A 9,438-nucleotide genomic window follows, 5' to 3' on the forward strand; every position below is an offset into this window, starting at 1 on the left:
TTCGCACAGGGGAGCACACTGCGGCCCTCGCACCAGAAGCGCAAAGCAGCCTCTTAAGGCAATCCACTAGTTTGGCGATTAAAGACCCAGACACCTTCAAGCGCGTCCGGAGTAATCGGCAACAAGACCGCCTGGCACGTTCCGAGCTCGCATAGCAATGCAGCCCCCACCCCAGTCCTAGCCAAACGGCGAACTCCGTGCCACGTGTACATAATTACGCATTGAAAATACCATGGGCACAGGTGGGGAGGGGGCACGACTACGGCACGCCCCAAGACATGGCTCAACCGCACCAGGGGCTTCCCGCTTTGTTATTTTTCTCTCTTTCAGGACGTTAATCTCTGGAAACCCCATTCGGCCGTACGATTGCCGGACACACGATGCAACAACCAAGGAGGCAGAAAGCTACATCGCACCACGGAACTCCCAGGTGACGAGTGAAATACTTGCTTCAAATACCATTCCTCAGGTTGCCCTTGGAGGGGACATGTCAAATAGTCCTACTTTTTGCTTATCGCACTACTTGTATCATTCTGCTTCAATGCACCTTTTTGAATAAACAATGCATAGCACTAGACTATTACCGCATTCTCTATTCTTCTTATATATATATATATATGTTCATTCACAACATTCAGCACCCGTACACTTTGGTACGGCCAATATGCCAGGGGCTTAAGCGTACCCCATAATACGGCGTGAGAAGTCCGAACACTTCCAACAGTGCGGCACCCCGAACTTATAGCATTATATGCATCAGCTCCGAATCCTATCTTGGGTTAATAGTTGGGTTTGCCCGGCGCCCATGTTTTGGTACCTTACGTTCCTCTATATCGGCTAAGGTAGCACTGGGAGAACTACTACGATTGTGCCCCGGTTCATCTGGGCAAGCACCTTAGTAGAGAAAGCTAAAGCTGACTGTCATGATAAGGCGAGAGTTGTCGCTGTTCGAGAGGTCTCGAGTCCCTAAAGACTTATGCCGCTTAGAGCGAGGAGTCGGCTTTGTCCGGCTTAAGGCGTATATAGCGCCCCGAATTCGGCCTTCCGAATACTAGGGTATTCGCCAAAATTTAAAATTGTAGACTTCTATGGCTAAGTGAGAGTGATAAATCATTATAGTCCAATTGCCTTGTTCGTTGTGCTGAGCAAGTCCCTCGAAGGACCCAACAATGTGAAAAAGAGTGCTCAGATTTATCCCGAACACCCTAGTACTCAGGGCATGGGGGCAGAAGCCGATGACTGGCCATCTCTCAAATTTAATAAAACAGCCACACAGAAGGTAATATTTTAAATTCAAACAAGCGCTGCCTAGCGCATATGAACAAGTTTTCATAATACAGGATCACACGAGCAAGTTCATTCAAAAATTACATCCTTCGCACACTCGTCCGCCACAAGACGAGCACCCTTCAGGACACCCTCACAATACATTTCGGAGTAGCGATGCTCCTTGCCCTGCGGCGGCCCCTCCTTCACCAGCTTCTCGGCGTCCCTCTTGGCCCAGTGCACCTTCGCATGGGCAAAAGCCCGGCGGGCACCTTCGATGCAGACGGACCGCTTGATGAATTCCAGCCGGGGGCAGGAGTCCACAATCCGCCTCACCAGGCCGAAGTAGCTGTTGGGAAGGGAGTCGCCAGGCCACATCCGGACTACAAGGCCCCTAATGGCCTGTTCGGCCGCCTTGTGCAGCTCGACTAGTTGCTTCAGCTGGTCGCTCATAGGCATCGGGTGTTCGGTCCCAGTATACTGAGACCAGAACAACTTCTCCATCGAGCTTCCCTCCTCGGCCTGGTAATATTTCACGACATCCGACACGCTGCGGGGCAAATCTGCGAATGCTCCTGAAGAGCTTCGGACTCGGGTAAGTAACAAGTAATTTAATTTCACATGCTTGCTTTGCATATTGAATGCCTTACCTGCTGCTATCTTCCTCATCACCTCAATTTCTTGGAGGTGCTCTCGAGGGCCGCAGCAAGCTCGGACTCTCGTGTCTTCGAGTCAAGCTCCAAAGTCTCGTGTTTATTCACGAGAACCTGGAGCTCTTGTTGCACCTCGCCCACTCGTGCCTCTTGTTTCTCCCGCTCGGTGCACTCCTTGGCCGCTTTGTTTTTGGCCTCGGACAACACTTGCTTCAGGGTCACCACTTCGGTCGTGGCCCCTGGCACATTCATGATGATCCTGTCATTTCGCAACCACATTTTATTTTTTATATAGACAAGGTATTACTTACCTTTGTTCTCCTCGAGCTGCCTCTTGGCAAGGCCGGGCTCTTTCTCAGACCGCTCGAGGTTCTGCTTTAGTGCAGCGACCTCCAAAGTCAGTGCGGCAGAGGTCAGCAGCGAAGCCTGCATACGCATACAGACATACTTATATTAGACTCCTGCAGATATTATTTGATCCTCTATTCGGCTTTTCTTTGTGAACACCAAAGAGAGCATCAAGGGCTACTGTCTATGCGGTAATATTTTTCCTATATTTCAAATACTTACCTCAAAGCCTGTTAGAAGGCTGGCACATGCTTCAGTCAGTCTGCTCTTGGCGGACTGAACCTTCTTGATCACCGCACTCATAATAGTGCGGTGCTCTTCGTCGATGGAAGCACCACGAAGCACTCCCAGCAGGTCGTCCGGTGCCTCTGGATGGACAGAGGTCACCAGCACGGATGGCTTGCCCCTCTTAGAAGGGGGCCATCTGCCCGAGTCCTGAACCACTGGAGGTTCCGGCGCGGTGTTTGGCTGAGGGCCGAACTTGGAGCCCCTGGGAGACTTGCCCCCTTTGCTCTTGCAGTCCGGAAGGTCGCCTTGAGGCGCCTCCGGGACTATCTTCCCCCGTCTCGGTGCCCCTTGAGACAATACCTCGGCATTGTCCATAGGGAAAGGAGAGGAGGCGGTTGGAAGTGTATCACTATTCATGTCCGACGAGTCCAAGGAACCGTCCGACGAGGATACGTCGATATGGGCTTGGGGCGGACTGCATAATCATATTCGACGTTAGGAGAAGCAGTGCAACAAAAGTATGCTATGAGTTACTCTGGTATCCAAATACTTACGACTTCGCCAGGGGCTTGGCCCTGAGCAGCCACTCGTCTTCGCCGTCGGCAGCGGCGGTGGAGCAGTCCGGAAGGAGAGTCCTTCCCTTCTTGGACCCTTCGGCCTCCCCGGTTGGGGTGGCCTTCGTTTTCTTGTCTCCCCCGCCTGGAGGGGGAGAATCTTCATCTTCCTTCTCCTTGTTTTCATGGGAGGAGTGCATCTCGGAGTTATCGGACGATGTGTCCAATACCACCTGGCGCCGGGAACTCTTTCGGGTTCCCGTGGCCTTCTTCTTGGTCTTCTCCGGCACCTCATAAGGAGCCAGAGTCCGCATCTCCGTCAGGAGAGTGTCTGCAGGGTCTACGCGCAGAGGGGCCGGACAGTTAATCTACTCCGATGTCTCCACCCAGTCCTGTCAAAGGCATGGGAGCTCAGACCCTGCACATGGTTAAGCTATGGGAAATAAATACCCTACCCGGTGTACAGAGCTTACTGGATTCGCATGACACTTCGCGCTTAACCCATGGTCCTCGGTAAGAGAAGGGGGACCTCGGCGCCTTTGAACAGCACCTTCAAGACGTCCTTATGCTTCGTGTCGAAGAGCTCGCACAGAGTCTGGTGCTGGGCCGGGTCGAACTCCCATAAGTTGAAAGCCCGTTGTTGACACAGGAGGATCCTGCGGAAGAGCATGACCTGGACTATGTTGACAAGCTTAAGTTTCTTGCTTGTCATGTTCCGGATACACTTCTGGAGTCCGTCCAGCTCCACCGATGAGCCCCAAGACATGCCCTTCTCCTTCCAGGAAGTGAGCCGTGTCGGGATTCCGAATTGAAACTCGGGGGCCTACACCCAGTTGGTGTCGCGCGGCTCGGTGATATAGAACCACCCTGATTGCCACCCCTTTATGGTCTCCACGAAGGAGTCCTCGAGCCATGTAACGTTGGGCATTTTTCCCACCATGGTTCCGCCGCATTCCATTTGTTGGCCGCCTACTACCTTCGGCTTGATATTGAAGGTCTTCAGCCATAGGCCGAAGTGGGGCCGGATGCGGAGGAAAGCCTCACACACGACGATGAATGCCGAGATGTTGAGGATGAAATTTGGGGCCAGATCATGAAAGTCCAGCCCATAATAGAACATAAGGCCATGGAAGAATGGATGGAGGGGAAACCCCAGTCCACAGACGAAGTGGGGGAGTAAAACCACCCTTTCGTGAGGTTCCGGGGTAGGGACGATCTACCCCGCGGCTGGCAGCCGGTGCACGATATCCGCGGCTAAGTATCCGGCTCCACGTAGTTTTTTTATGTATCCCTCTGTGACGGAGGAGGCCATCCACTTGCCTCCCGCTCCGGACATGTTTGGAGAGAGTTGAGGAAAAGGATGTGGACTTGGGCGCTGGAGCTCGAGTGTGCGAGAATGGATGGGCAAGGAGGAAGAAGGCGTGGGTAGGAAAAGGTGAGACCTTATCCCTTTATAAGGACGGACAAAACTATGTGCCCCCACCAGCCTGGTAAAACTTGCTTATCCCCCAAGCACCGTAATTGATGGCATGATTGGGTTACCCACGTCCGTATTAATGGGAATCCCGTAATAAGGGGACACGATCTCTTCTTCAACAAGATGTGCCAAGGAAACCGCCTCGCGAAACATGCTGAGACAGGTTATGAAAAATGATTCGAATAAAGACCTGGCCGTGGTGTGATGTCACAGTACGGGGAACGTCAGCAGATTAGACTTGTGTAAATATTATTCCCTCTATGGTGGTATGTGGAACTTATTTTGCAGAGCCGTACACGATCCTCGTGTTCAAAATCTTCTATGAAGTATTCGGAGGAGGAACCCGCCTTGCAATGCCGAAGACAATCTGCGCGCTGGACTCATCGTCATTGAAGCCTGGTTCAGGGGCTACTAAGGGAGTCCTGGATTAGGGGGTATCCAGACAGCCGGATTATATCCTTTGGCCGGACTATTCGACTATGGAGATACAAGATTGAAGACTTCGTCCCGTGTACGGATGGGACTGTCCTTGGCGTGGAAGGCATGCTTGGCAATACGGATATGTAGATCTCCATCCTTGTAACCGACTTTGTATAACCCTAGCCCCCTCCAGTGTCTATATAAACCGGAGGGTTTTAGTCCGTAGGATAACATACAATCATACCGTAGGCTAGCTTCTAGGGTTTAGCCTCTCTGATCTTGTGGTAGATCAACTCTTGTACTACTTATATTATCAAGAATAATCAAGCAGGACGTAGGGTTTTACCTCCATCAAGAGGGCCCGAACCTGGGTAAAACATCATGTCCTCTGCCTCCTGTTACCATCCGCCTTAGACGCATAGTTCGGGACCCCCTACCCGAGATCCGCCGGTTTTGACACCGACAAGGGGCGTTAGTTCTCATTTTTCATCCCTTTTGGTCATTCGATGACAAAGGGGGAGAAATTTGAGTTACTCTTCAAGCGGGTCTACTTATATGGGCATTTTTTTCTAAGTTACAACTCTCATTCTTTTGAAGACTTTGCTGGATCGAGTTGTAAACTTAAACCCGATGGTGGTCTGATACTTTTGTTGTGTTCTTCTGCATGCTTATTCCTCATATATGTTAATGCACGCATGCTGAATTACATCAGTCACCATATTTCATCATGCATTTCAAATTCTTCATATTATATGTTAAATGCGTGTATGGATTACAAGATATAGGGGGAGATCTTCATGATTCTACTCTTCAAGTGTGCAATGGTTCAAAAGCTAATTCCTCACTATGCACATCTTTAGGGGGAGTTCTTCTATATCTTGCAATCAAATTCCTCAATATCAGTATTTACACTTCATATGTTTATCCCCGTTGAAAACTTATCCTATATTGTCATCAATCACCAAAAAGGGGGATATTGTAAGTGCATCTAGTGCCCCTTAGTGATTTTGGTGTATTGAAGACTTATAGGTTAAGGGACTGATGCGTTTGTGAGTGTACACAGGTCTATAAGTCTATGAGGAGTTTGATATTTACAGAGAAAGTCAACCCCTAAAAATGAAGTTCTTCGACTGAAGACTTTGGATTTCTGAAGACTTTGAAAGTGAAGAAATTTGTGTGATCCTGAAGACTTGGTATTCATTCGAGGAACATGAAGCGTGAAGACTTTTGTTTTCGTAGTTTCATTTTCTCTTTCTTGAGACATAGGAAACACCGTACTGTTAAAGGGGTCAAGGAAATACTAAGGAAAAATTTCCAAGTGATGCTCAACTCAAAATCCTATACCTAAAAATCCCTACGAGTGAAGCCATTGGAAATCTCATGCAGTTCAGTCAACTTCTTGAGTGACAAAGACGGAGTTCTTCTAGTCTCTGAGGGATTTGTTCTGACTGAGGAGTTAGGAATTCGCCAGTGCGGATTGCCTACCAGTGAGGAACATGATAGCCCTGAGGAATTTGATAGTCAAATTTCCGACCGTTGTTGTGCTACGTGCCAACTGTCCCAAATATCCTTCCACCTAACGGTCATATCATTGAAGGGCATTTCTGTCTTATCATGTCAGGCTACTCCCTAGGCTATAAATAGCCGCCCCTACAACCACTAGCTGGTTGGCTGCTCCGAGAGAAACTGGCACTTGTCGTTTGAGAGCATCCCATCCTCTGAGGACTTTCAGTGAAAATCATCAAGCGAGGAAAACCCAAACCCAAACACCTTCAAACCAAAGTGATTGAGCATCACTGAAGAGATTGATCCTGTGTGGATCCGACGCTTGTTACCTTTGAAGACTGTGCATCTTCTAGACGGTTAGGTGTCATGGTCTAGAGAATCCAAGAGGAAATTGTGGATTGCCGAGATGACCAAGTCTGTGAAGATTTGGAAGTCACCTGAAGACTTACCATGAGTGATTGGGCGAGGTCTGTGTGACCTTAGCTCAAGGGGAATACGGTGAGGACTAAGTGTTCTGAGCTACGTGTTCAAGACTAGGTGTCCGGGACTGTGTGTCCTCAAGTTTAAATACCTAGCCGCCCTAAACAGACGTACAACTGTCACTGCAGTTGGAACTGGTCTACCAAATCATTGTATTCACCGAGCTAACTGGTTCCATTTCCTCAACCCTTCCATTTCCTCATTTCTGTGTTGTGTGCTTGTTCATATCTGTTGAAGACTTTGACTGAAGACTTTCTCTATTTCCTTAGCTCAATTTCTTTAGTCTGTTTGTCTTCATTCTATTTATCCTGTGTTTACACTTTCAGTACTCTGTGCTTGTTTTCATTTCATCATGATGTCCATGTTTATGTTATGTCATGGAGAAATTTGAGTACTTATTCCGCTGCAAGTAGTTCTTCGCTTAGGAATTTCCTCACCCTGAAATTCCTCAGTGAAGAATTCATAAAAATTGCCTATTCACCCCCCTCTAGTCGACTTAATGCACTTTCAAGAGGCACCAGATAATCTGCTGGAAGCGCTACGAGGCGCTTCCATTGTGGATGAACACCGTATCCTTATGGGTACAGTGATTGAGAAGGTTCATTTCGTCAAAAGCGGACTGACCAAAGCCTGCTGCAGCCTGCTGACAGGCTTTGAGGTAAGCGACGCAAAAGAGAAAATCCCAATATAGACGGTAGCCCCTGAGACACTGTCTGGTGTCCGGAAAGAAGAGCCGAACAGAGGATCAATTTATTTTTGCAGGAAACTAACTAAAATATGTCTTATATGAATAAGCAGGCGTTGTTGCTGGCTGCGACCTCACACACTGCCGAAGTCTCTAGACTAAAGCAGAGACTGGAGCGGGCCGAGGAGGAGCTCGGCCAAGCGAGGAAGCAGCTAGAAGACCAGCAAGGTATGTACTAACTGGCTGTATATTCAGAAGGAATAAATAATGTGTATTGAATGTAATGCCATGATATGTGTAGGAGCGGCGACCGAGGTCGAGGTCCTTAAACAGGCCCTGCCCAGGCTGAGGAGAAAGCGGCCAAGGAAAAAGCCGCTCGTGAGAAGCACCAGGCCCAGCTGGATGAGGTCCAGCAAGAGCTCTAGGATGCAGTGAATAAATGTGAATCCTTGGAGCGCGACATTTCGGCTCGAGAGACCGAACTCACTACATCCCGTCAAAGCATGGAAGAGGCCCGGATTGAGGACTGGGGCACCCTCGAGGAGATCCAGGTGGCCAAGAAAATCGCGGCGGGTAGGGCGTTTAGTATGCGAAGCAAATATGTGAAGAAGTAGTATCTCTTACTAACCCGGATTCGGAGTTCTCCAAGGGCGTTTGCGGATCTGCCACGTAGTGTGTCTGACGCTGCGGAGTTCTTCCGAGCCGAAGAAGGGAGCTCTACGATGAAGTTGTTCTGGCCTCCATATCTTGCACCAGAGCATCCAGTGCCCTTCAGAGATCAGCTAAAACAGCTGGTCGAGCTGCATAGGGTGGCCGAACTGGCCATGATGGATTTAATAATCCGGCTGTGGCCTGCCGAAGCTATGCCCGGCAGCTACTTCGGGCTCATGAAGCGGCTGGTGAATGCCTGTCCTCGGCTGGACGTTGCCAAGCGATCGACCTGCATCGAGGGCACACCTATGGCCTTCGCCCGCATCAAGGTGTGGTCGGCGAAGATGGACGCCGTCAAGCTGACGACCGAGGGACCGTTAGAAGGCAAGGAGCACCGCACGCCCGAGCGATACTTTGAAGACATCATGGAGGGGTCTCGTATTGTGGCAACACAATGTGCGCAAGACATTATTTTCGAATGAATGCATTCATGTTGTCTCTTCCTTGTATGATGAAACAAAGTCGTTATGCAATATAATGTTTTTTATTTAAAAAAATTCACCTCCCGTTCGGCTGTGTTGTGTGAAATCTGAGAGTTGGCCAGTCGTCGGCTTCTGCCCCCACGTAGGTAGTATTGTGGTGTTCGGGATGTAATCTGAACACTCTTGATCCAATTGTTTGGTCCTTGAAGGAGGTGTTTAGCGCGACGAACCAGGCAATCAGACTATGCGGCTTTAGCACCCTCACTTAGCCATAGGAGTTTGACAATAAAAATATAGGTGCAACCCCTAGTATCCGGACTAGGATCCCTCACGTAATGCGGAAAAAATCTTTAAGGATTTGAGACCTCCGAAGAGCTGACTGGCTCTCGCTGCATCATGGCAGTCAGTTTTCGGCTTTCTCTTCTGAGGTGCTCATCCGGGTAAACCAGGGCACAATCGTAGTAGTTATCCCTTTACTACCCTAGCCGATATAGCGGAACGTAACACTACAAAAAAAAAGACACATCCGTGATATTTTGGACCGAATGATTTTTTTTTCTGTAATACTTATGACACTTCTATCACGATAATTGTGACAAAACCCGGTATCATCATAGATGTGGTGGGGTCCTACTTGTATGAAAAAAGATCATGACAGAAAATTGGCTTTTCGTCCTGGGCGGGCCGG

The sequence above is a fragment of the Triticum urartu genome, chromosome 1A (genome assembly GCF_056163025.1).
Source record: "Triticum urartu cultivar PI428250 chromosome 1A, HENAU_Tu73, whole genome shotgun sequence".
Taxonomy (NCBI): Eukaryota; Viridiplantae; Streptophyta; class Magnoliopsida; order Poales; family Poaceae; genus Triticum; species Triticum urartu.